The sequence below is a fragment of the Delphinapterus leucas genome, chromosome 10 (genome assembly GCF_059928025.1).
Source record: "Delphinapterus leucas isolate spDelLeu-1000000601 "Yukka" chromosome 10, BTC_Dleu_Yukka2, whole genome shotgun sequence".
NCBI classification, from domain to species: domain Eukaryota; kingdom Metazoa; phylum Chordata; class Mammalia; order Artiodactyla; family Monodontidae; genus Delphinapterus; species Delphinapterus leucas.
This window is the reverse complement of record NC_143138.1, coordinates 22,239,934-22,265,498: the sequence shown is the minus strand read 5'-3', so window position 1 is coordinate 22,265,498 and position 25,565 is coordinate 22,239,934. Positions and strand designations below refer to the sequence as shown.

Genomic DNA, 25,565 nt, shown 5'->3' with positions numbered 1-25,565 from the left:
CTATACTTCTTCATGGATTGGAAGACTCAGTGTTATAAAGATGTCAGTTCTCCCCAAAATTGATCTATACATTCATTGCAACCTAAGTAAAAATCCCAAGGGTGCGTTTTTATGGTAATTGACAAATTGATTCTAAAATTTATGTCGAAAGGCAATGTAATTCTTGGCCAAGGCGGAAAGAGTGGGGGAAAGGGATAGTTAGGGAGTTTGGCATTGACATGTACACACTGCTATATTTAAAATGGATAACCAACAAGGACCTACTATGTAGCACAGGGAACTCTGCTCAGTATTATGTAACAATCTAAATGGAAAAATGTATAACTGAATCACTTTGCTGTACACCAGAAACCATCACAAGATTGTTAATCAACTATGCTCCAATATAAAATAAAAAGTTTAATTAAAAAAAAATATGTAATTCTTGGCCAAGAATAGCCAAGACTGTAAAAGGTAAAATTTTGTCTTTTACAAGTAAGTTTTGGAAAATATTTGTATGCCCTCAGGTCAAGAAAATATTTCTCAAACAAGACACCAAAAAAGGTTAATTTTAAGGAAAGCAATTAATTTTCTGATAAATTCAACTAGATTAAAATGAAGAATTATTTTTTCAAAATCACCATAAGGAAAGTGAAAATACAATTTTCTCATGAAATGAAAAAGATACTTGGAACAAATATACTTGGCAAATTATTATCTAAAATATTTTATGTTGAATCCCATGAATTGCCGAAGAGGTTGAATAGTGGCAATTTAACATGTTTCAACTTAATATAAACACTCCTATGAGTCAATAAGCAAAAGACAACCCCAAAATAGGCAAAAAGCATGAAGTATTTCACAGAAAACTGAAAAACGATGATGACCAAACAGAAAAATTGTCCAGTCTCAGTAATTAAGGAGTTTTGACCACAATGATATGCTGTGAGATACCTACTAGGTTGACAAATTCTCTTAAATCTGGAACTTCATTCAAAGTCCTCACATAGAGAACTTTTTTTTTTTTGGTAGAGACTCAACCATATTTGGGCAATAACTTATCTATTACATGAACCCCACTACGCTGTAAGTTCCATGAAGGCAAGGAACTTGGAGCTGGCAGGAGGGAGAGGGGAAGATAGGGCGGAAACAATTTCCAAGCTAAGTCCTGGAGGATGAGAAAGAGACACGAGGATCTGCTCAGAGCAAAGAGAGCGCCCACCCCAAGCCACAGAGGTGTTGGATGCAGCTGAACTCGAAAGCGCCCAGAGGGGCGAAGTCACCTAGCGCTGGTGCGATGTGTCGGGCAGCTGCGGGACGAGGTGCTGGCGCTTTCCAGAGCCTCTTCTCGCGTCTGAATAACTAGGGTTCCAAACACAAAGTGCGCTGCAGAGAGGCTGGAGGAAGAACAGTGATTATTTTGAACATAAATTATTCCTTCGGAGGCACTGGCAGGATTTGTATTGAATTACAAGGGCTTTCCCAGGCATCTGACATCTATTCATTTGTTTGTAATAAAGACTGTATGCATAAAAGCACTTTTTGTTCGTGTTACTTGATTGCTGCATCCGCAGGGCCTAGAATATACTGGCTGCTCAAATAGATTATTTGAGCGGTTATTTTCGGTTGAGCATTGTTCTAGGGCAGTTATCTATGGCCCCTGGGTAAACAGAAGTCAAAAGAGGGGAAGATAGGGACCGACTTTGTAGTATGTTAGAACTGTCCACATTGGGCGTGAAGAAAGGACGTCTAACACTAGGAAGTTTTAAGAAAGAAAAATACACACGTGGCAGCGGTGGGATTCGAACCCACGCCCCCGAAGAGACTGGAGCCTTAATCCAGCGCCTTAGACCGCTCGGCCACGCTACCACTTCCGGCTTGCTCTTCTTTCCACATTTTCCCTAGGAGTGAAAGTTCTCCCCTTCCAACTCCCACACACGTTTCCCACCCGGGACTCTTTTCTGGCGTTCTTCCCACTAATACTCCCATAGAACTTCTGCCTGGTGTTCAGCCACCACCCATCCTGACCCCTGACACCCTGCTTCCCCACAGCTGGGAGTAGGGCGGGAGGAAACTAGGGCATCCGAGACTCCCGCCCCTTTGGGCCGCGGGCCCCGGGTGGGTTTCAGGTCCGCCGTGGATGGGGATGTCCAGCCCGAGCCGCGACACAGCTGAGTGAGTCCGGGAGTGGTTTGGGCTCCTCCCGAGGGGACTCTAGGAAAGGAAGGCAACCCGACGAAAGGCGCAGAGAGCACAGTCCTCAGGAGGACCACGGTCTCTGCAGAAGGGCCCCCAGGACCAAAGGCGTTGGGCGGTTCATTTTGAAACGCCAAGATTCGAATCATTTAAAAATATAGTTGCGGTCGGGCCGCGAAGGTGGCGAGAAGAAGCCCCTGAAGCAGCCCAAGAAGCAAGCTAAGGAGGTGGACGAGGAAAATAAGGCATTCAAGCAGAAACAAGAGGAGGAGCAGAAGAAACTCGAGGAGCTAAAAGCGAAGGCCGTGGGGAGAGGCCCCCTGGCCACAGGTGGAATTAAGAAGTCTGGCAGAAAGTAAGCTGTTCCTTGTGTCTGAGGCTATGATGATCCTTAATTCCATTCCTGTTTAAACATCTGGATTCCCTGCCATAACATCTGTTGCCACCTTTAGCTAGAATGAAGCGTTGTCTTGGAACCTACTGTACATTTAAGAATAAACTTTTGTAAAAAAAAAAAAATCATACAGTGGCTCATCTTGTCTTTCGTTCTTCTCAGCCATTGCTGCCTTAGCTATGAAATCTGCATAAACCCAGCCCAGAATCCTGCCAAAGTGTGTTCTTAAGTCTTTGTTCTACCCTGAATTCTGTTCCACCTGGAATTAAACCAACTCATTTGAAATGGCAAAATATATATACGCAGTTGCCGTCATAACATAATGCAATACATTGATAAAGTTGCTGTCTTAGGGCAGACGGTGGGGCGTGGGTCTCCCTGACCTAAAAGTTTTGGCTCAGACAAGGGTGTCATAAAACAAGAACACATTGTGCAGATTATGTCAAAAATAATATCTCGATAGGGAAAGTTAGCTAACGCTGGAGTTTCTGTTTGTTTTGGCATTCATCTCCAAGAAAGTCAATGCTGATAGTGTATTTATCCACTATTCCAATGAAAACTAGGCTTTCTTACAAATTCCTATACTAGAGTTGCTCATATGGAGTTTATTGCATAGTGCATGGGTGTTCATTTCCTGTGCCTACTGTAACAAATTAGCACAAACTGTGTGACTTAAAACAACAGAAATTTATTCTCTCACAATTCTGGAGGCCAGAAGTCCAATCTGTATCACCTCCCAAATCAAGGTGTCCTCAGAGCCAACCTTCCTCTGGAGACTCTAGGGGAAAATCTGCTTCCTTGACTCTTTCAACTTCAGGTGGCTGCTGGCATTCCTTGGTTTGTGGCCACATCTCTCCAATCTTCAAAGTAGGCATCTACGAATCTCTCTCTCTCTGCTTTGTCTTCAATGGCCTTCTCTTTCTAAGAAAATAAAAAGTAAAAAATTGATTTAGTAGTATCTCATTATCCTTAGCTGCAATACTTTAGCAATTACCAGTGTTATTTCCTAAGGAGATTACCTTAGGAAAATCACTAAGAAAAAGGATTCTCAAGAGAGTGGAAGCAACATAGTTACCCCTACGCTTGCTAAAGCCTCACTTTCCCCAGTTTCTCCATATATCCCAAGCTAGGAGCCTCTTTTCTCACCCGCTGTGTCATTCTGAGCCCTCTCCCTGGTTCTCTCTCTCAGTCCCTCACAACAGCAGTCTCCTCCCCACTATGAGACTATGTACTCCCACCAGTTCTGGATCTCTGAGGGCAAGATGGACAGAGTTTGATGGAAACTGACCACTTTGTGACAACTTTAACGCTCAGAGACACAGAATGGTACCCTCCCGCTAGGTGCTAACTGGTTCAATGCTTCATCCGCGTCATCTTGATCCATCGAAGGCATCAATTCAGAGACCAATTTTCTCTTTCTAGTGCTCACATTCCTACATGATAAACCAAGAGGGGGAAACAGAAAAATGAAGAAATAAATTGAGATAAAGTGACTATATCCAGGAGTGGGCATCAGGAGTCCACTCATTCATTCAACAAGTATTGACCAAGTGCCTACTGGGTACCTGGGCACTAAGCTGTGCACTGGATATTCATCAGAAACACTTGACCATTGCTGTCTACACCCTCAGAGCTACCAGGGAAGGCAAACACTCATCTAGTTATTACAACTCAGTGTTGTGAATGAAGGAGGGCTGGGTTCGCACTTGGTTGAAGGAGCTAACTTAGTTCTGGAAAGGCCTGCTTGGAGGAATTTACGAATACGCGGAGGAATGCGGGGGCTGGAGTGAGACAAGCCTGGCGAGAAGCCTAACAAGGAAAAGTTTGGGTGGAGGGCGGCTGGGGTCGGGATTGCACCTGCAACCCCTTCCCCACCCCACAGGCCCGCTCCCGGAGGAAAGACACAGATTCCTGAAGGAGCCAGGGGTGAAAAGTGGAAGAAAGGAGAAAGAGGAGAAGGAGAATGAAAAGAAGAGGAGGGCTTCTCCCAAAGCCCCCACGGTCCGGTCCGGGTGATGGTGGTGAGGCCCCCGTCAGCTGCCGCTACCTGACGGTTTCCGGATCTATGATTCTAACATTCCGAGAAATAATGAGCCCAACCGTGCTCCTCAGGTGACAATCCCTGCAAGGACTAAAGGCCTACGCCACACAGAACAAAGAATCTAAACGGTATACAAATATATCCCTCTTCCTGTTCCCTGGAGAGGCACTTTCTAGTACCCTCTATCCAACTGTCAGCTCAGTGTGTACTCTCTAGGAAGCGGGGAGGACTGCCTCTCTCGCTGGTTCTAGTTCAGTCTTGGGGAACTCACAGCTTCAGTCCGACAGTTGGGTAGGCCGGGCGTCAGAGTGAGATTTGGAACCACCCTCACAGGTTCCTGGAAGTCGAACAGGGAACTCTGATGATCTTCTGTTTAGAGACTAAATTGATGGGAAAGCATTTAAAATTAGTTCCTCGGGACCGACCGACTTGAGAAAATGTCTGGGAAGCAACTATGCACCTTTAGGAGGTGGATTTGTCAGCAGTTGCCATCGGAACATATACAGAAGTGTAATTCTAGCTTCACCGGGTATGGCCAGAAAGCTTGACATTGAAAACGTATGCCATCCCATCAGTAGCAGAGAATTTCCAAATTTTAGTTCAGAATTCAAAGAGTTCGGATTTCAAAGTCCTGAACGATCCAGGAGCTTTCACAATTCCGCGCTTTGCTTCCCCTGATCCCTTGTCCTGGAATGCCGGTCTCCTCCTCATTCCCTCACAGAAACCTTGCTCATTCTTCAAAGCCCACTTCACATAAGTCAGTTCTCCACCCTGCCTCCGAATCTCTCTCCCTCTCTCTCTCTCTGTCTCTCTGTCTCTGTCTCTGTCTCTCTGTCTCTCTCTCTCTCTCTCTCTCTCTCTCACACACACACACACACACACACACACACCACCGTGATTTTCCACACTTTTTTTTCTTAGCAGATTACTCTTTCTGCCCAACGGAAAACTTGTTCACAATATATGTCTCCTCCATTCAACCTAAGCACCACAAATGTAATAAAAATAATAATAATGAAATCATATGGATTAGGATAACAGTAGGGCTGAGCACTTTTTGCGCATTACTCCCCATAGCAAATCTATGAAGTAGATTTTTTTTTTCCTGCGGTACGCGGGTCTTTCTCACTGTTGAGGCTTCTCCCGTTGCGGAGCACAGGCTCCGGACGCGCAGCCTCAGCGGCCACGGTTCACAGGCCTAGCCGCTTCGCGGAATGCGAGGTTTTTGCGGAACTGGGGCATGAACCCGTGTTTTCCGCCTCTGCGGGCGGACTCTCAACCACTGCGCCACCAGGGAAGCCCTATGCGATAGATTTTTTATTCCCTTTTTACAGATGGGAAAACTGGGGTTTAGGGATATTAATTGAGAGATAGGAGCGTGTCTTGCTCATTTTTCATCTTCCATAGGGACTAGTGTAGTGCAAACCTACCTTGGCCCTGAAGATTGATTTACTGACCCCCAACTGTTGTCCTTTTTCTTATAGTCATTCAAGTTCTCCCTCTTTCCTCTTGTACTTATGTGGATTTTGGTTTTGTTATATTTTTGCCATTTTCTCTCTGAGTTGACAAGTAATTAGGTAGCAGTATCATGAGCACAGAACCTACTGTGCTAAAATACAGATTAGAGATTTTCCCCCCCATGGAGAATAAGTAATAGCTCATAACAGAAGAATAAAAAAAGAAGTCACATCACTTTCGAAGAAGAATCCTTTGTCTCTAATCCAATTAGGTTTATGTAGGAAAGTTTAAAATTTAGAAAACGATTAAACACATTCAGGGGTTCTACCCAGACTCCTCCCTAAAAACAGACATATAAAACTAAATGAAGCAAAGGATTCTTGCTGCATATAGAGGAGACAAAATATGACATCATTAAAAGAGGATGTTGTTCAGGAGTGATTGCCATCAGCCCTATAAGGTTGATTTCCTGTGAAATACTAAGCAGAAAGAAACAGAACAGCTTCAGTATATACAGAAATTTGACAAACTATACTACTTTTATACTTGTGGCAAAACAAAATTTCTTAGACAAATTGATCTTACATAGGTGTCAAAGTGTATTAACTCAAGGAGAGTATTGGCAAGATGACAAAGGAGTGTCCCATCTCAAAGAGGTTTTGGAATTTGTGAATTTATATATGGGGGTTGGGGAAGAGCAGGGAATGTGCAATTAGTTAGAAAAAGAGTATTACTGTTTCATTTAACATGATCATAAAAACATCGTGTCCCCATCTGTTGGTAGAGTAAGATCAGGGTCACCATGATCTTTGTTTGGAAGCTTGTGGAGAATTCAAATGTGCATTGATCTTTTATAAGAAATGAGAAGGAAATAATAAGCAATACTTCTGTGGCTGCTATTTAGACAAACTAAGTAACAAAGATTCGTGCCCCAATACTGTCAGACAGGAGCGAATTAGCACAAAGGCATCAAACCTTGTCAAAAGTCAGAAGGATAACAGAATCTGCTTTTTCTCAAGTAGCTGTCAGTAAATTTCTCAGGTGCGCATTCAGAGATGCTGAATACATCGTTTGCCTGTTTCTTAGTTTTTTGACGGCAGTTTTCCTTTAATAATATGGCCTTCCCCTATTTCCTCTCTTAGAAAACCCCAGACAGATTGTAAATTCAGAGCGGAAAACAGGTGGAGGCGCTGGGGAGATAGGCAGTCCGGAGACCGCCTTGATCCAAGATTAAGTTACCGTGTCAGTATTTCTAGGCCAATCCCCCTTCTCCCAGCTGGATCAGTGAAACTAGAAAACCCGCCGGAGAGAGTGGATTTCACAATTCCAGCCGCTTTCGGGAATTCAGAAACTCGCCCACAACCAGCCAAGGCAAACTTCCAGGAAATAACTTCCCGATTTCTTCCCTCTCATCTTCATTCGTAACTCTCTTTACAAAGTGTTATGCTAATCTCAACCAACTCCTAAAGCTAATCAGTTGCCTCCGAAATTTCCTGCTCACTGGACCATCCAACTGAATAAAATTTTGAAGCATTCAGGATAGTGGCGAACTTTTTGGTCAATGTCAGGTAGCGTGCTCATTAACAAAATTTTGTAAATAACTGAAATTTACATCATTTGTGATTTTGCGGTTGGAATATCTAAAAGTTGCAGAGTTTCTAGGCAGAAAATGCCTCATATGAAAATTAAACTTGTATACACTTCAACATTTAGTATACACTTCGACTTTTAGTCTTATTTACAAGTTTCCCCCTTGGTTTCGCGAAAACCGAGAGGAAAAAACACTTTCCCTGACCGGGAATCGAACCCGGGCCGCGGCGGTGAGAGCGCCGAATCCTAACCACTAGACCACCAGGGAAGATACTAGGACGTTCTCAAAATAAGGCTACAAAGCTAATGCTCCATACGTATGAATGCGTCACTCCTTTTCTGAATATTCAATAAGGCAATGCAAGATCCCATTCGTTTTATACATGAACCTCCTGTTCCGCACCAACCAATAAAATCTGGACAAGGGGAAGATGTGGCAACGCCCAAGAAGGAGTAATCGGGGCCACGTAGCTGCATAGAGTCTCCTTCCCTGCTCCAGACGTGTGGATTTACTCAGGAATAAATGTAGATTTAACTAAGTCGTTACGGCAGTTCTTATGACATTAATTTGTAACTGTCTTCTTATCTTTCTCCTCATAAATTGGTGAGCCATTCGAAGATGAAAACCGTTTTTAAATTTATCTTTGGTTTCCTCAAAGTGTTTATGATTATGCTTATCAAATTCTTTATATTCAGTGAATAAAAAGACAGAGGATAAAGTCATAAGACATTATTTGAAAACGAAGTGGGCGGAGTCCAAGTAGCTCAGCTGGGAGAGCGTTAGGCTGAAGACGTAAAGGTCCGTGGTTCGACACCGGGCTTCAGCGTGTCTTTTTCCGAAGCTACATTAAAACACTGACTGAACAGATTGCAAACAAGAACATACCGAAACACTAGGCAACTTTTTTCTCAAATTCATAAAGGAAGACAGAGGGTTGTGCAATAAAACGATTCTTCCAGTCAGAGCAGCCTAGGGATGGGCTTCTACATCTCACAAAATAAAAGAGGTAGATCCAAACGTGCAGAAGGAAAACTACTTTCCCTTCTTCTTTGTAATATTTAGTGTGTGTCTTCTTTCTTGGTTCGGGCTCTGTTCCACTCATGCTATGTTCCTCTTTCTTCAAACCTATCCCTTCTTCATTCCCATGGAATTATTCCAACAACCGTAAGCCAAAGTCAAGAGACCCCAAAGTACTCCTCTTTCTCCTGTTCATTTCTACTTCATGATCTCCCTTTCCCCCAATCTTATTCTCTGCCAGCTTCTAATGCAAAGGAGACAGGTCATCCAGATAGATATGGAAAAGAGAAGTTTAATATGAGGAATACCAATTGCATTTTATTCTCGACGTCATGTTCCTTCAATAAATATTTATTAAGTGGACTCCTATGCAACTCTAAAGAGAAAGAGAGAGGCACGGCAGGACTGAAGCAAAGATTCCTGGAAAATGAAGTCATCTGAGTTGAATTGAAGAGGCGGCTCCTGGCTGGAAGGGCGGTGATGGGGCGGTGTGCGGGGTGCGTGGTAAACTGAGCCTGAGCCTTGAAGGAGAGAAGAGAGTCGTGATATTCCTGTAGCTCCCTTTTTCCCTACCTCCTAATTTCGTAGTTCTTCACATATCCCAACCTCTTCCTTCCTACTCAGAGGAAAATTTTCCCTCATTTCCAAGACTAATAGATATGCCATCTGAGCTTTTGACCCTTCTCCCAATTCCATTCTGCCCTCGTGTCTTTGATTCTCCCTCTTACCTGCCTCTCCTCAAACTACAGAATGCCTGCATGTCCATCTTCAGACAACAAAAAAGAGAAAACATGCCCTCCTGTCCGGCCCTCATGCTTCTTCCCCAGAACCTTTCCTTCCAGCCACCACCAAACTTGTTACAGAACAGTATTTGCCTCCACTTCCTTGCCTCACCAGTTGCTTGTCAACTGAGGTCTGCCTTCCAAACCTAGGAAACCATTACTATCAACTTCCCAAGTTTCTAATGCTTTGTCTCTTTTTTTGGCCCTAAACTTAATTCTGTGCAGGACACAAACTATTGACAACTCATCCTTCATGAATCAGTCTTCCTTGGACGTTTTCTTCTCTGTATTCTCCAGCTGTTCTGTTTCCATCTTCCCTCTCCCCCACTTCTAAGGACTCTTTAGAAATGGCTGCGTCTCAGTGTCCTGACCTCTGTCTTTTTTTAATTCAATTTTTAAATTATGCATAATTGTAGATTCACCTGCAATTATAAGAAATAATACAGAAATATCTCATGTACCCTTTACTGAGTTGCCCCCAATGGTGACATCTTGCAAAACTATAATGCAATATCAGGAGCAGGGTATTGATATTGATAAAGTCAAGATAAAGAACATTTCCATCACCACTAGGATCCTCATGTTGCCCTTTTATAGCCACACCCACTTTCCTCCTGCCCCCCCAACATCTCGCCGCCACTAATCTGTTGTCCATTTCTATAATTTTGTAATTTCAACAATGTTATATAAATGGAAACATATAGTATGTAACCTATTGGGATTGGCTTTTTGTACTCACTGTAATTCTTTGGAAATTCATCCAGGTTGTTGAGTGCTTCAATAGTTCATTCTTTTTTATTACTGAATACTATTCTGTGGTATGAGTTTACCACAGTTTGAACATTCCCCATTAAAGGACACTTGGGTTGTTTCCAGCTTTTTACTATTATGAATAAATCTGCTATAAATATTTGAGGATAGGTTTTTGTATAAACATCAGTCTTCATTTCTCTGGGTTAAATGTCCAGGAGTGCAACTTCTGGGTGGCACGGTACTTGCATGTTTAGTTTTTAAAGAAACTGTCAAAGTGTTTCCCAGAGTGGCTGCACCATTTTACATTCCCACTAGCAATGTATATAGCCTCGTCAACACTTGGCATTGTTACTAGTTTTAGCTTAGCCATTCTGATAGGTATACAGTGACATCTCATTGTGGTTGTAATTTGCATTTCCTCAGTGGCTAATGATGTTGAAAACCTTTCCATGTGCTTATTTGCCATCCATATATCTGCTTTGGTGAAATGTCTCTTTAGGTGTTTTGTCCAATCCAGGAAGAACATTTGTGTACAGGTTTTTGAGTGAGAAGTTCCTGAAAAAACTTGGAAGTTCAGACCTGTGGCAAATCTGTCTTGGGTTATACAATTGTCATGCAATGCAATATAATGCAGCAGTATTTACAAAATGCAGTACAGCCTTACTGTTTTGGGAAAGGCTGATTGCAGGGTGGAGAAATCCCCAGGATAATAAATCACTAAGAAGAGCTTCTTCCAGTGTGGACTGACTACATCACCCTTTTGCACACCCTTTGTGTGCAAAACCTAAAGATAAAGTATACACTAGTGTTAAAAAAAAAAAAAAAGACAGGCCCAAAATGGAGTCATTTATGCTAAGCCTCACTGTCACCAAACCTAGATCTAAGTAGGGCCTCTGCCCCCTAGAAATGTAATCTAAAACCATTCAATCAGGAATCGCCTGATCAGCACTACTAGTTAGGTTATCTGCCTGATAGACTCCTGCCACCCCCCTAAAGGAAAGTAACCTAGCAATAGCCAACCTGCTTTTTTGCCTAGTATAACTTCCTTGTTCCTGCTCCCTTCTGCCTACTAAAGTCTTTCATTTTGTAGGGCTCCTCGGAACTCCTTCCTACCTGCTAGATTGGATGCTGCTCGATTGGAATCGATTTTTGCTCAAGTAAAATCTTAAAAATTTTAATATGCCTCAGTTTATCTTTTAACAGTAGTATGTACGCCGCCCCGTGTACTCCGTGAAGTTAGGTGGTCTGCTGTGTGCAAAAATAATGCTGGGGCAAAACGAGTCTTCAAAAAGAGAATCCAGGGAAGATTAAACAAAAGAGACCGGGTCTCGTCGGATGTCCGGGCAGAACTGCAGGCACTGCTCGCAGGCGCGGTCCCACCGCCGCCCAACACGGGGAGTTTGACCTGCTCCGTGTCCGGCCTGGGCCGGGTCCCCCCCTCCTTAGACAACCTGGTACCCCCGGGCTCCCCCGGGAGCCCCATGTTGGTGCCAGGCCCGGTGCGGACGCCCGCTCTACACAGCGCGGTAGTCCCGAACCCCCGGGCACCCACGATCCGCCGACCTCAGCCTCCCGGGAAGCTGGGATTACAGGCGCGCGCCACCGTGCCCGGCGCGGGGAGATGCGGCGCCGCGGGCCTGGAGGCTGCGGCCGGTGGCACTGCCGTGCTGCGCGGCGCGACCCGCGCGGCGACTCCCCTGTGCACAGCCCACTACCCACTCTAGATTGCTAGAAGGGGCTGATAGAACCGAGCTCAGGAGACGCAGAAAGCCCCGGCAGAGAGAATAAGCTCGGTTTATCGTGTTGTCCTCGGAATCTTTGCAAAAAGGTCTGTTAAACAAATGGCCGTAAATTTAATGAAGGAAAGGGTGAAGGACTGTATTGAGGGTCGTGTTCTTCGCAAACTTCCATACGCATACAAAATCACGGGGGCGGGGGGTCTCGCTAAAATGCAGGTTCTAATGCTGTAGGTCTGGGGTGAGGTCTGAGAGTCTGCATTTCTAAGAAACTACCAGGTTAAGCCAATCAGCGGTCCGTGCTGCAAGTGACAAGACTGTTGACGCTTTGGAACCAGATGTCTACACATTTTCATTTATTTTAACAGTGGCAGCGTTATGATATTAGAACATTAAAGAGAAAAATAAAAAGATACCCACAGTTCTGCCTTCCCAACTGATTATGGGCATTTCCCTTCCTTTTTAGTTCCCGCCCTCATGCATACATGATTTTGTGCGTGGTTGAAACCAGGACATTTGTACAATGTCATGTTGGGCACATTTTCGTTTTGTGGGAAGTAATAAATATATGCAGAGAATTGTTCAATTACTACTCTGTCAGCCAACATTTACTGAGACCCTTCTTTGTGCCATCTATACTAGGTCCATCTGGGGAATCGGAGAGTACAAAATGCACTCTTCTGAGGAGCTTATGGCCTGATTTTTTAAAAATACAGACAAGTAAGTCAGTGAGAATTAAGACACACTCGTATTCTTCCATAGATGTAAGGGCAGGATGTTGTGTAGAGAAAATCATCATTACGGGCACCTAACCTAAGATGGGGATGGTTTACTGGAGGAGATGATAGCGGAAATGTGTCTTAAAGATGAGCTATAATTAGGCGGGTAAGGAAGATGTGATCGTTGTGATTTATAATAAATATTATTTGGTCTTCCTCACACTTCTGGCACACAGTTCCTAAAACACGGAGACTTTCCTAACTGTTGAGAGCCCTAAAGGTGCCTTTTGTTATGTTAATGAGGAGACTTTGGGAAAGCCCCAGAGATCTCCTAAGGGTGGGCACAGGTTGCCAGGGGCACTAACCGTGTGATTGGAGGGTTGAAATTTTCAGTCCCACCTCCTACCTCCTGGGAGGGAGAGGAGCTGGAGATTAAGTTAAATTACTGATGGCCTACGTTTAATGAATTGTGCCTATACAATGAAGCCTCCATAAAAACCAAAAAGGACAGGGTTTGAAGAGTTTCTGGGCTGGTGAACACTTGCAGATGTGGGGACAGTGACCAGCTCAGAGAAGGCATTGAAATTCCATCCTCCCTTTACCCATACCTTGCCCTTTGTATCTCTTCCATCTAGCTGTTCCTGAGTGATAGCCTCTTACAATAAACCAGTAATCTAGTACACAAAATGTTTCTCTGAGTTCTGTGAGCTGCTCTAGCAAATTAATTGAACCCAAGGAGGGGAGCCTGTGAAAATTCCCATCTCTAGTCAGTCGATCAGATGCACAGCTGACGACCTGGACTCATGTTTGGAGTCTGTGGGCAGTCTTGTGGAGCTGAGCCCTTAAGTGGTAAAATCTGATGCTACCTCTGGGTAGGTAGTGTCAGAACTGAGTTGAACTGTAGGACACCCAGCTGGTGTAAAGAATTGCTTGGCGGTGCGGGGGAAATCCCATATGTTGGAATTGTGTCAGTTTTATAGGGCATGGGAAGATTCTCTCCATGAAGCATCAACAGGTGCAAAGCTGAAAAGGTGTGAAAATCCCTAGTTCCTAGTTCCATTAGACCTGAGCGGAGCATCAACGGTGCATGGGCCAAGAGGACTAAGATTAAGATGAAGCTGCAGATGAAAAAAGAGTTACCTTGTGTGGTAGCTAGTCTCCCAGAACTGACCCCAGCATAGCAGGTCTCTCAGTAATCACACCTGTGTGTAGCACATTCCCACAGTGAATCTTGGTTGACCAAGTAGAATTTCACTGAAGTGACACTTTGCCAGTTCCAGGCCTGCCTGAGTCATAAGAACCCTGGCAGCTTCTGACTGGGTTTCTTGGAATGCTCAATCTGGGAAGCTCCCTCTCAGAGCCCAGTCACTGTACTGTGAGAAGTCCAAGCCACATGGGAAGGTCACAGCCAGGCACTCTGGACAGCAGCCTCAACAGAGCTCCTAGCAGGTCACAAACACTAACTGTCACAACCAGTCACGTGAGCAAGCCATCTTGGAGAGCTCAGCCCAGTCAAGTCCTCAGAGGTCTGGAGTTCTTGCTGACACCACACAGAGCAAAATTGCCCAGGTGAGCCCAGTGAACCCACAGAATCAAGAGAGATAACAAAATGGTTTTCTACTGCTATCACAGCAACCTTAGTGGCTTTAAAAAACACAAATTTATTATCTTAGAATTTTTCAGGTCAGAAGTGACGGGTATGGTCTCACCATGCTGAAAGCAAGGTATTCGCAGCCTGCATGCCTTTCTGGAGGCTCTAAGGGAGAATCTATTTCCCGCTTCACACTGTTTATAGAGTTTGTTTCTTTGTGGTTGTATGACTGAAGTCTCTGTTTTCTGCTGGCTTGAGCTAATGGCCACTCCTGGCTTCTAAAGACCGCTACATTCCTTGGTTCTTCAAAGACATGAATGATGGGTCAAGTCCTCAAATCACATCCCTTTACCTACTCTTCTGCTTCCTCTGCCACTTTTAAGGACTCTTGTGATTAGGATCATCTCCCCATCTCATGGTCCTCAATCTTAGTCACATCTGTGAAGTCCCTTTTACCATGTAAGGTAACATGCACAGTTTCCAGGGATTAGAGGATCTTTTGGAATGTCCGTTATTCTGCGTACCACAAGTCACTGTGCTTTGGAATTCTCTGTTACATATTAGTGGATAATGAGAACACATTGTGAGCTGCATCTTCAATGACTTTGAACTTTACCTCAAAGTCTTTGGAAAGACAAAGAAGTACCCTTCTGAACAGAAAGGCCAGTGTAACTGGTATCTTTTGCAAGCTTGTCCTGACTGTACTGCAGAAGTGGGGCCTCAGCTAGCATACAGAGTGCCTTTGTGCAAGTTATGTAATAACAACTCATATTGGTGGATGAATAACAGAAAGACAACCCTCGGGGCTGATAAAGTACAAAAAAAGGAAAATGCCACCTCTGTCCAAGGCTCATGGCTTGACTCTCAGAACTCAGGTCAGACTTCAGCTCCTATATACCTTCTCCGCAAGTGTCTTTTATAGGGCACCTGTGTATGACAGCCCTGTGTAGACAAACAATGGGAGACAAGCAAGGTTAGAAGCCCAGAAACCAGATTGGAGGCCAATGCTGTAGCAGAGGAAAGACACGGAGGCGGGATGAGGAGAAAGAAAAAGTAAAACAGTGGTAGTAATCTGGTATGGAATAAAGGAGACTGATTCAGGAAGTACCAAGGAGGTAGAATTCACGGGACTTGGAAGCTGGTAGAATGTGAGTAAAAGAGAGGAAGGGATTAAAAAGGATGCAAATGTGATGATGCTATTCACCTGCTGTTGGAGGAGAAGCAGGTCTTCGCCAAGGTGATACTTTTCTTACGGAGAAGCGGGATTTGAAAACCAGGGAGAAAACAATGAGGATGACAGGCCTTGAGTCTGGTGCCCTTAACACAGTTGTTCATGTAGATGAAGAAATGCTATTGCATGCTAAAATATTTTGAAGCCCTCAAGGTCAGCAAGACTGGATGGAGTTGAAAGAAACGAAGGCTACAGAGCTGATGAGGATATTTTAATGAGAATCTTCTCATATTTGAAGAGAATTGACTCAGAATTTAGAGATCTCAGAAACTGAGGATGGTATAGGAAAATGGGGAGAAAAACAAGAGAAAATGTATCCCCTTCCTCCTCACGTCTTTACTTCCCTCTTTCCACAGCTTAGATTTCATGATTAATTACCAGCATTACGAGCTTGTATAACCTTCATCTCCTGTGCCCCACTCCCCACCCTAGGTCAAATCAAACACACCACCACTTTCTCCAAACCTGAATCTGAATAGCTGAATGGACAGAGCATACCCCAAACTGTGCTCCTCCGTTTAACCCACTCTAAACCAAACCTTTATCCCCTCTAACTCCACTGAAACTCCCTTGTCGAGTTCCAGCAACCTCCATCTTGCAAATTCCAACGGTCAATTCTCAGTCTTCAATTTGCTCAGCTTCTCAGTAACACTTGGCCCAGCTGATACTCCCTCTTTATGGAAACACATTCACTTGATTTCTGGAACACCACTCTCTCTTGGTTTGTTTGTTTGTTTGTTTGGGTTTTTTTTTCCCACTTAAATGTAGTTCCTTCTTTATTTCCTCCCAGTCTCTAAATTTTGGAGTTCTCTAGGGTCCTGACCTGAGTCCTCATGTATTCCCTACATACACCCTCTCCCTATCTGAGCTCACCTGATCACCTGGCTTTCAATACCATCTATACCTTGAGAAGTCCCAGACTTAAACTTTCAACCCCATCTCTCCATTGAGCAGATCAAATTACATGACTGACATCTCCACTGAATGTCTAAAAGGCATCGCAAACTTAACATGTTCAAAGATCTCTTGATTTCTTACCCATCCCCCAAACCTGCTCCTTGCTCAGTTCTCATCTTGATAAAAAGCACAGCAGTAATTTAAACTTGTGAAATAAAACTTGGATTCCAAATAAGTTATACTTTCAGCAAATAAGTTAAGAAAGTTGTGTTTAACTTGACTACTTGGCTGTCCCTTTCTGGTATTATTATTAATTATTATTATTGTTGTTGTTGTTACTTATTATTTTGTTCTGAAGCAGTCATATTTTCCCCCAAATAAATCACTTTTTTAGTGTATGAGTTTTTGTCCCAATCTACATAACATCAAACAATACTGGAGAAAGAGCATATATACATTTCTGTTTTACCATAGTACTTTTCTCCATTCCCATCCTCAAAGTATTTCCAAATTAGATAAGGACATTCTTTTTACCCCACACTTTGAAAATAAAGATTTTACAGCAGGCCAATATTTTAAAGTATTTTCTATGGCCAGCAACAGTGATAGCCACCTTGTAGGCACATGCCTAAAGAGGCTATCTCATTCCATTTCTGTGAAGTAAAAAAATCTCAGTAACTGCTTCTGCACATTCTGAAGAAAATAAAAACTGACGATAAACCTCAATAAACCATGAAAGCCTCAGTATCATGAGTAAGCAAACCACAATCCTTTAAAGCAATGTATGTGTAAAAGGAGTGCAGGACATTTAGCAGATAAGATCTTTTTATTTTCTTTGGTAAGGCTAAATGGGATTTGCCAAAATTTACTTTTGCACTGTTGCCAAATGTGCAGATAGATGAGCATGGCCTAGTTTGTATTTGAACAAAATATCAACAATCTTCTGTTTTATGTATCTAGTGGTTTTATTAAATCTACACACAAATCAAGAAGACGATTTTTTGACACCATGTTTCAAATTAAAGTCGTAGGAGCTAGGGGAAACATTTTTTGCTTGCCTAACTTGACACATCATTTGAAGTTGTTATATTGTAGAGAGCAAGGTCATCCGACAGAATCGGCTTCACAGTACAAGAGGCCAATATATGGTATCGAAATTTCCCTTTTTGTTTGCCCTCGGGATGCAACCTTTGAATCAGGAAATAGAGAATGCGAGTTCTTTTCAAATATTATACTCAACACTATTTTTGACTGAGCATTGGTGTCATTTAGAGAAGAAGAAAAACCTCTGATTCGAAAGTTCTCGCCCGTCTTAACCCAGACTTGGGAGATTCAGTCTCCCCTTGTACTGTCACACCTCCTTCTCCACTATGCCCAAATCCAAATCCTTTTCTACATATTGTGCAGTACTCTGTTTTGGTAATTTACCTCCCTAATCCAGTTATATGTGTTCTTCCATCTGCCATTTAGACTTTTTCGGTGAGGTCTGGGTCATGCTGGCATTCACATGGTAGTCGTTTGTTCTCATTTTCATTATCTAGACTCAGGACATATGGTCGAAATATCCACAATGTTAAAAATTAAGCTAACATTATTTCGATAAAAAGCACAACAGTTAATCTACAGGCAGAGGCAAACTGTTAACGCTCACAACTACAAAACACCTATTTCGCATATTTAGATTGCAGCACTCAGAGGGATGCAACACTGGATTGCCCATTATTGCGAACCAAAAATTCCGGTTGCCCTCATCAGCGGCCAGGGGAAAAACAGAGATTGCAACTACAGAAGTCGAATAATATGTGCCGCCTCAATTTGGCAATAAAATCAGTGTTCCTCTCAGCCCTCCAGGGGCGGGGGCGTCAGCGGAGGTAAAGCTGTCGTAGGGTTTTTTTGGTACTTTGTCCAGCCGTCCGCAACCCATCTCTGAAACCCTGACTCTTCTCAGCCCGGGAAGAGGTTTCCCAGGTGCGGCTTTCCCAAGACATTCCCGGGGCAAACCAGGAGACTGGGTAAGCCAAGCTTTTCACCTGTTCCTGTTTCTGTAACTACAGCTCTCTCATACCAGCAGATTCCCAAGAGTTTGCACCAAGGACACCTTATTCTTTAAAGCATCAAGTCCCATATGTCCAGGAATCCCCTTTGGACTTCTTCGGGACGGAGCAGTGGTCAGGGAAGATTGTAGTCTGTTGAGAAACTGATGGGACTTGGGGAGGTGTTTTCTTAAAATGAGGACAGACCGCTTTATGGGAAATTTGCCTGCGAAGGGGCATAAACGAAATAGAGCGACAGCCTGAGACAGAGGCGCCGAGTCAAAGGAAGTGTTTTGTTATTTAAGGTAGTAAACACTTTGACGTGTTTAAAGTACTGATGAGAAGAATCTGGTATGGAAAGAGAGAGGGAGAGTGAGAGAGGAAGTGGGCCGTTTTCCTCTTCCCTAGAGACCACAGGGATGGACGCCGGTATAGGTTAAGTGCAGGTATCCGGGCAAGAAGTTAACGAAACTCTCCTTCTGTTGTGAGAGGTGAGGGTCATCAGTTCAGAACGAGGGGAGCAAAGGCAGTGGCATCGACAACGACTTTCCTCATCTGATTCAGGTTGTAGAAGTTGTTGCACTTTTAAGACGTTGCAGGGGAGCATTTCATTTTCAGATTTTAAAGTAAAGGAACTACAGAGCAAGAGCGAAGTTTAAGCAAGGTAAATTCCAGTGCTAAAGATATTTGATGAGGATTGGTAACTGCCTGCCTCCTTAGCGCAGTAGGCAGCGCGTCAGTCTCATAATCTGAAGGTCCTGAGTTCGAACCTCAGAGGGGGCAGTTTGTTTTCTGCCCTCGCCCTCCATCAACCAGTTACCGCTTTCGTCTGGCAAAAGTCTACTTCCTAGTGACTGGGCCAGTTGTGTGCTGGTCAAAGAGCTCAAGCCTAAGCTGTCTTCCTCCTGATTGGTAGGTGCAAAAATATGGAAAGATGTTTATGTATAATGACTTGTTATCTTCAGCTCCTTCCAGTGGACAACCTCTTGTCCAAGTTCCCCTGATTGCTATTTCTTCTTGGAACAGTATCCTATTGGCGCAACCTAATTTATTGGGGAAAAAAAATTGAATGGACAGATATATGAAAATCTGACATTCAGTTTTCTCAGTAAGTCTTCTTGTTTCCTCTTCATATATACATGCCATCTCCTTGCCCTGGCCTCCCTATCTAATCTGGTCCTAACTGGTTTCCCATCTGTACTACACTGAATATTGTTCCACAAAAATGTATGCCCACCCAGAACCTCAGAACGCGAACTTATTTGGAAATAGAGTCTTTGCAGATGTCATTAGTTAAATTTACATGAGATCGTACTGGATGGGGGTGGGGGTGGGGCTTAAATTCAGTAGCTAGTGTCCTAAGAAGTATGTCTGTTTTATCCACTCCTGTATTTCCAGTGCCTAGCACAGTATCTGACAAACAATAAACACTTGTCAAATAAGTCAGTGAATTAATTAAACGTTACTTTGTTTTTGTTTTGGGTTTTTTTTGCCATATTCCCTACCGCTATATTACTCCAGGCGATCAACATCTCAAATTTGGATTTTTGCAGTAATCCCCACGGGAGTCACACCTACTGAAGTTCATCCTGCAGGCATACTTCTCTGGCCCAGTCCGTGCTGGAAAAAGAGAGGGCAATACTTAGGCTGCTCCTGCTAAATATCTGGACCTGTATTTCAGGACAGTTCTCTCAACAATTCATTCTGGTGCAGAACGAAAAAGGTATATACTAGGGAACATCTTAACAGTGTCTTCTAGACCCTCAACCTCTGATTCCAGGAGCCTACATCTGCTACAGTTTAAGAGCTGCAGTTAAGGACTGTAGAGAGGCCAAATAGCTGGATGGTCTGGCTGTTCGGGCAGTTCCTTAGAGAATCTTGATTCTTGTTGGAGCCACTATTCTGAATCTGTTCCTCCTCTTTGTAGAATCAGAAACTATTTTTTAATTCACCCAGATTTTTTCAGGCTTACAGGACTGACTCGCAATAACCAAATGTCAGAGACATTCCAAGCCAGAGTATGAACATATTATAGCCGTACTGATGGTTGATCAGCATATTCTTTCCCTTGTAAAATAAACTCTATGGTGGAAAGCAAAGAACATTAGAAGATTGCTCTGTGAACCTATAATCAGAGTAAGGAAGTAATAAAATATTAATGATTATGATATTAGGCAATGATAGTCTGACGCATTCACCACCAAAAAGCCAAGCCAAGCCAAGCTGTGGGTTGGCTGCCTCTGGGAAGGGATGGAATTCTGATCATAGTATATTTCTAAATAAAGTTACATTATCTTTGGTTACATATTCTTGTTACCTTTATGGAAATTTGACGTCCAGAAAAGCCTCCTCAGCCACTCGTTTACCAACTCTTACTTCACTCTTAGGAAATTATTTGGTTCTGGTACAAAGCCATGTACTCTAAGGCTCTCCTTAAATGCTAGCTCTCTTCATCTTACGGTAAAGGTCCCATCTATTCACCTCGGCGTTTGCATTTGCCTGAGTCACTTACACATACCGTGTAAAGAGATGGATGGTTTGCAAGGGTGGAGTCAGAACTGGATGGTAAAAGTCAAAAGCGACGCCCAAACAGGGGCTTGAACCCTAGACCCTTAGATTAAGGGTCTGATGCTCTGCCGAGTGAGCTACCTGGGCCTCTTTCATCACAGAATCTTTCCTGTACATCCTAATGTGAAGAAAAGTACATGAACAAAGTTCCAATTCTGTTCATGTTCCTTTTCTTTATTCCTAATTCCATTCCTGCCTCTTTGAATATGGCTCACAACTACTTCTGCCCCAGGTCATAAGAAAAAGATAACGCTCATATTTGAGTAATATAAACAATTACTTCTAAAAGTTGTATGTTACTAGAGATGTAATCACCTGGACCGTCTTGTGCTTCATCTTCACAATTTGTGTTCCAGTCTCCCCCCAGACCTTAAGAATGCCTAGCAGAAAAAGCTCTTAACAACTAGGTTTTGAGAACTTATTCTGAGCAAGGAGCTCTGCTTTGCCCCTGGTTTACAGCAGTGGAAAGCCACCACCTCAGCCTTCATGGAGTTTACCCTTTAGAAGGGAGAGTCAGCCTTTTAAACAATGAATTACACCGTAAATGTTTAAACAGCCATTGTGATAAATGTTCTTAGGAAAAAGTACAGGTTACTGAGGTTTGTAGAGAAACAAACAACTATAATCTCATGACCAGAGTTTCCAAGTTAAATGAGATAATACACGTAAACTTTTGGAATAGTGTCTGGGTCATGCTAACAGTTCAATGAAAGTTAGGTGTTATCATCATTATTATTTTTATTATAAAATAGATGAATTAGAAAATCATATTTAATTGGTTGGTTGTGCCACCTTAGACAAATTACTTAATCTCTCATCCACTTTCCTCCCTTAAATCCTGCAACAGAAATTTCTTCCTCAAAGGTTGGGTTTACCACAATGGTACGTAGTACATTCTAACTTATGTATTTATTCATGCCACTATTCAAAATAGATTTGAGGTGGTCTACACAACTTCACTGTAATAAGATAAAATGGAAAATGTTAATAGACTTAAGTAGGGATAAAGGGAGCATAGAGGTAGAAAATTAAGATAAACGTATGCAAGCTATAGGTGTTCCCCACCCCATATCTCCAAGACAGTGGATTATAGAGGGAGGTGACCTCTTCCAGGGGGTAAGAGAAGACTTTTCCCAGGACATGATGTTTAAACTGAGAACCAACAGTTTAATAGTAATAGATTAGACAAAAACATGGCTCCAGCATTTTAGGAAGAGCAAAAAAGCAGAATACTTTCAGAGAACTTAAAGAAGGCCTGAGGTGCTTGAGTGCAGGTATCTTGGGACAATACTGATGGAGGTGGGGGGCAAGGTAAACAGAAAGGCAGGGACAGATGAAAGACAGACAGGCTCAGAGGTTATGGCTAGGAGTGCAGAGTACAAACTTCATCCTTGCAGCAATATAAAGTCACTGGGGATTTTAAGCAGAGAGGAACAACATGGTCAGAGATGATTTCAAAAAGATTATGTTGGTTTCATGTAAAGAATGTGTCAGCGTGAGGCAAGAGATGATAGGAAAACACAAATTAGGTTACTGTGTAGCCGTGTAGACTTGACCTACTGACTATGTGGCAGTGTTGGGGAATGCTGCAGAGACTGGGGACATTTGGAAAGAAGCAGAAGACTTGGGCCCAGACTCTTCCAGGGCACCTAGAGAGGAAGAGGTGTCAAACTAATTCATTTCTCTCAGTAGGGCATTGCCTTAATAAACCCTTTACTTGGAAAGGCAGCAATAAAGCAGAATAAGAAAGGGCACTTTGGATCTTTTGAGAATTCTTTGGAAAGCATGGAGTGTTTGCTCTGTTCTTGATCTGACTTGTGGATACCTGAGGGTACTGCCACCAGTTCTGATCAGCAGGCAAGCCGTGAGTGATCAGACAAAAAAAGGAGAATCTTGGGAGGAAGTGACCTTCCTCACAATAGTCAATATGAGATAACTGGATATGTGCAGAGGGATTCCAAAAACTTGTTCAGCTGATTGCATTCAGATCTGATCTCCTGAGGTTGCTGTTAAAAATTCAGATTTGCAGTCTACCATGTCCCACTCAAACATAGTAAAGTCCATGAGATCAGGAGCAATTTCTGTTGTGTACAGTGTGGTATCCCTAGCCCCTATGTATCAGTCAAGGTCTAGTTCAGAAACAACACCAGGTATTTCAACTGAGAACACTGTGGTAACCCAGAGATAATAACTATGGAAAGTAGTTACCACCTTCTAGGGTGGAGGGGAAAAACGGGTAGGGGTTGGGCCTCTGAGGAAGAGCACAAAGAGAATGGTGGTTGGAATCAACTACCATTGTTGGAGCAACCCTGACTGGAATAGCAAAATTCAGAAAACAGTTCCTCTTCTCTTCTCCTGCCTCCCCGGCTCCTTCTAGTTCCTCTTATTGACAGAGCCTAAGAGAAAGCCAATTGACAAAGTTTTAGATATGTAATTTGCAGATGGCCAGAGCCAACATCACAGAAGAGGGTGAATTTGAAGCTGAGCGGGAATGGATTAATAGTAAGGGACACAGCTTTGAACAGTGCTTGGCACATAGTAGGTGCTCAATAAATATCTGTTCAATACCTCCCACTCAACAAGCTGAGATGTTAAGAGCTGGATATTAAATATCAATCTTGCTTTTTTTAAAATTAATTTTTATTGGAGTATAGTTGCTTTAAAACGTTATGTTAGTTTCTGCTGTACAGCAAGGTGAATCAGCTATACATATACATATATTCTCTCTTTTTTGGATTTCCTTCCCGTTTAGGTCACCACAGAGCACTGAGTCCCTGTGCTATACAGTAGGTTCTCATTAGTTACCTATTTTATACATAGTAGTGTATATATATCAATCCCAAGCTCCCAGTTCATCCCACCCTCCCTTCCCCCCTTGGTATCTATATGTTTGTTCTCTGTGTTCTTATTTCTGCTTTGATTCTTGCTTGTTTTTATTTGAGCCAGGTGCTTATCCTGTCTCTCTAAATATCACTTCTTCTTTCTTCGTTTCCTGTTTCTCTTGTTACTCTTTCCTGTATTTTGCAGTTTGGATGACCTAGAGACCCAGTCAAGAACACTGGAAGCAGGAAAAGAAGTCCAATGCAAAGAGACTGAGCGGGGGGAAATGTTTTCTTTTTCATGTAGGATGGCGTTTGTGATCTGGTGGTAATTCCAGAAGAATGGCAAAAGATAATCAATAATTAATAGAAATGTTTTGCACATCATACTGCATCTTCCACATCCCCAGTGTAACCCTCCATCCCCTTCTCCCTCTCAACCAGTAAGTTTCTTGACCTTAATGTTTTTGTAACAAGTCAGTCTAAAAGTCTCCTAGCTCTATCTACAATTGGTATAAAAAGACTTTTGGAGTATTTAATCTTACTGAAAATTACTATTTTGTATCTGAACAGTACATGGTTCTGTTAAACAAAAAAATTCCCGTTTAGTTTCATCAAAGCAATTTCCTCCGAATTTTCCTTTTTTTATACGCAAACGGAAGAAAAGGTTGGCGTTGCCCCCTCTGAGGTTCGAACTCAGGACCTTCAGATTATGAGACTGACGCGCTGCCTACTGCGCTAAGGAGGCAACTGCGACTGCTGCTTATGCAACGCATCTACCAACTGTATTAAAGGAATCATTTTAGAATTCTCTGAATCACAGTGTTTCAAAGGAAGGCGGAACCATGGTTTAATTCGCCTCTAAAATATTCGAAGTTTGGATGGCAAAGCCACACAGAACAAGGTAAGGGCCCGACTACCGGCCCAGCCCCGTTTCCCCTGCAAACTTTCCTGCGAAGACTTTAGGGGCGGTGAGGGCAACTGAGTGCGGACTTTGCAGAAGTTCTGCTCGGTATGACCGGGGCCTGTGGAGATGGGCTACCTTCTGAAAGGCAAACAAGACTTAAATAACAAGGACCGTACTCTTTGCCTCCCTCGTGAGGTTCCAAGGAGGAGCTTGGTCTCCTGAGATAGATGAAGGAGGGCGAGGAAGGGAGGGGGCCTCAAGATTCTTTCCTCATTTCTCCTTGGCAGCTCCCGGGCTCAAGCCAAACGCCCAGACTTGCTCACTCCTGAAGTCCGGGGGCTTACTCCCTGAAGTCCAAGTGGATCTGGAACCCACAGCATCCACTGGAACTGTCAGTCTGCGTGACTCCTTTTTCCTATGCTGATGACAGACGGGGCAGGAGCCTCCTCCCGCGCCACCTGCGCCGTCGCCGTTCACGGTGAACCTGGGAGCCATGAGAAAGCAAAGTGTCAGGCGTCAGGGGGTTCTCGGGTTGTGCTGGGAGTGGAGCGGGGAACGCTGGAGGAAGGGCCCGCGGAGACAGCTCAGAGTGGCGGGGGCACGGGTGGGGTGGGGGGGAGAGAAAAAGGACCTGAAACGGGCACAGTTTGGGTCAGATGAGATGCATGTAAAAGCGTATGATGTATGGGGTAGCGTGGCCGAGCGGTCTAAGGCGCTGGATTAAGGCTCCAGTCTCTTCGGGGGCGTGGGTTCGAATCCCATCGCTGCCAGTGACCTTTTGCCCTTCACCGTTGTCTGAGTAGGTACTCTTTCATGTCCAATATACACCGTTCTCACAGGTTCCAAGTTCAGG

At 43.4% G+C, this 25,565-nt stretch overlaps 1 long non-coding RNA gene, 6 other non-coding genes and 1 pseudogene across 7 annotated transcripts; 3 read left to right on the top strand and 5 right to left on the bottom strand.

The window, feature by feature from the left end:
• Positions 1 to 861: 861 nt before the first annotated feature.
• Positions 862 to 2,723, top strand: LOC111168490 (translation machinery-associated protein 7 pseudogene; annotated as a pseudogene).
• Positions 1,767 to 1,848, bottom strand: TRNAL-AAG (transfer RNA leucine (anticodon AAG)). The gene has a single exon. It is a non-coding gene; the product is annotated as a tRNA-Leu (tRNA).
• Positions 2,724 to 3,237: 514 nt separating the features above from the next.
• On the bottom strand, positions 3,238 to 4,963 carry LOC111168455 (uncharacterized). The gene is made up of 2 exons (XR_002643046.2): positions 4,617 to 4,963; positions 3,238 to 3,490 (listed from the first exon to the last, which is right to left on the bottom strand). It is a non-coding gene; the product is annotated as an uncharacterized LOC111168455 (long non-coding RNA).
• A 2,891-nt stretch (positions 4,964 to 7,854) lies between these two features.
• On the bottom strand, positions 7,855 to 7,926 carry TRNAE-CUC (transfer RNA glutamic acid (anticodon CUC)). Its single transcript has one exon. It is a non-coding gene; the product is annotated as a tRNA-Glu (tRNA).
• Positions 7,927 to 11,526: 3,600 nt separating this feature from the next.
• LOC149748170 (signal recognition particle RNA) lies at positions 11,527 to 11,824 on the bottom strand. Its single transcript, XR_016394781.1, has one exon.
• A 7,304-nt stretch (positions 11,825 to 19,128) lies between these two features.
• On the top strand, positions 19,129 to 19,201 carry TRNAM-CAU (transfer RNA methionine (anticodon CAU)). The gene has a single exon. It is a non-coding gene; the product is annotated as a tRNA-Met (tRNA).
• A 5,279-nt stretch (positions 19,202 to 24,480) lies between these two features.
• TRNAM-CAU (transfer RNA methionine (anticodon CAU)) lies at positions 24,481 to 24,553 on the bottom strand. Its single transcript has one exon. It is a non-coding gene; the product is annotated as a tRNA-Met (tRNA).
• An 847-nt stretch (positions 24,554 to 25,400) lies between these two features.
• TRNAL-AAG (transfer RNA leucine (anticodon AAG)) lies at positions 25,401 to 25,482 on the top strand. The gene has a single exon. It is a non-coding gene; the product is annotated as a tRNA-Leu (tRNA).
• The last annotated feature ends 83 nt before the right edge of the window (positions 25,483 to 25,565 follow it).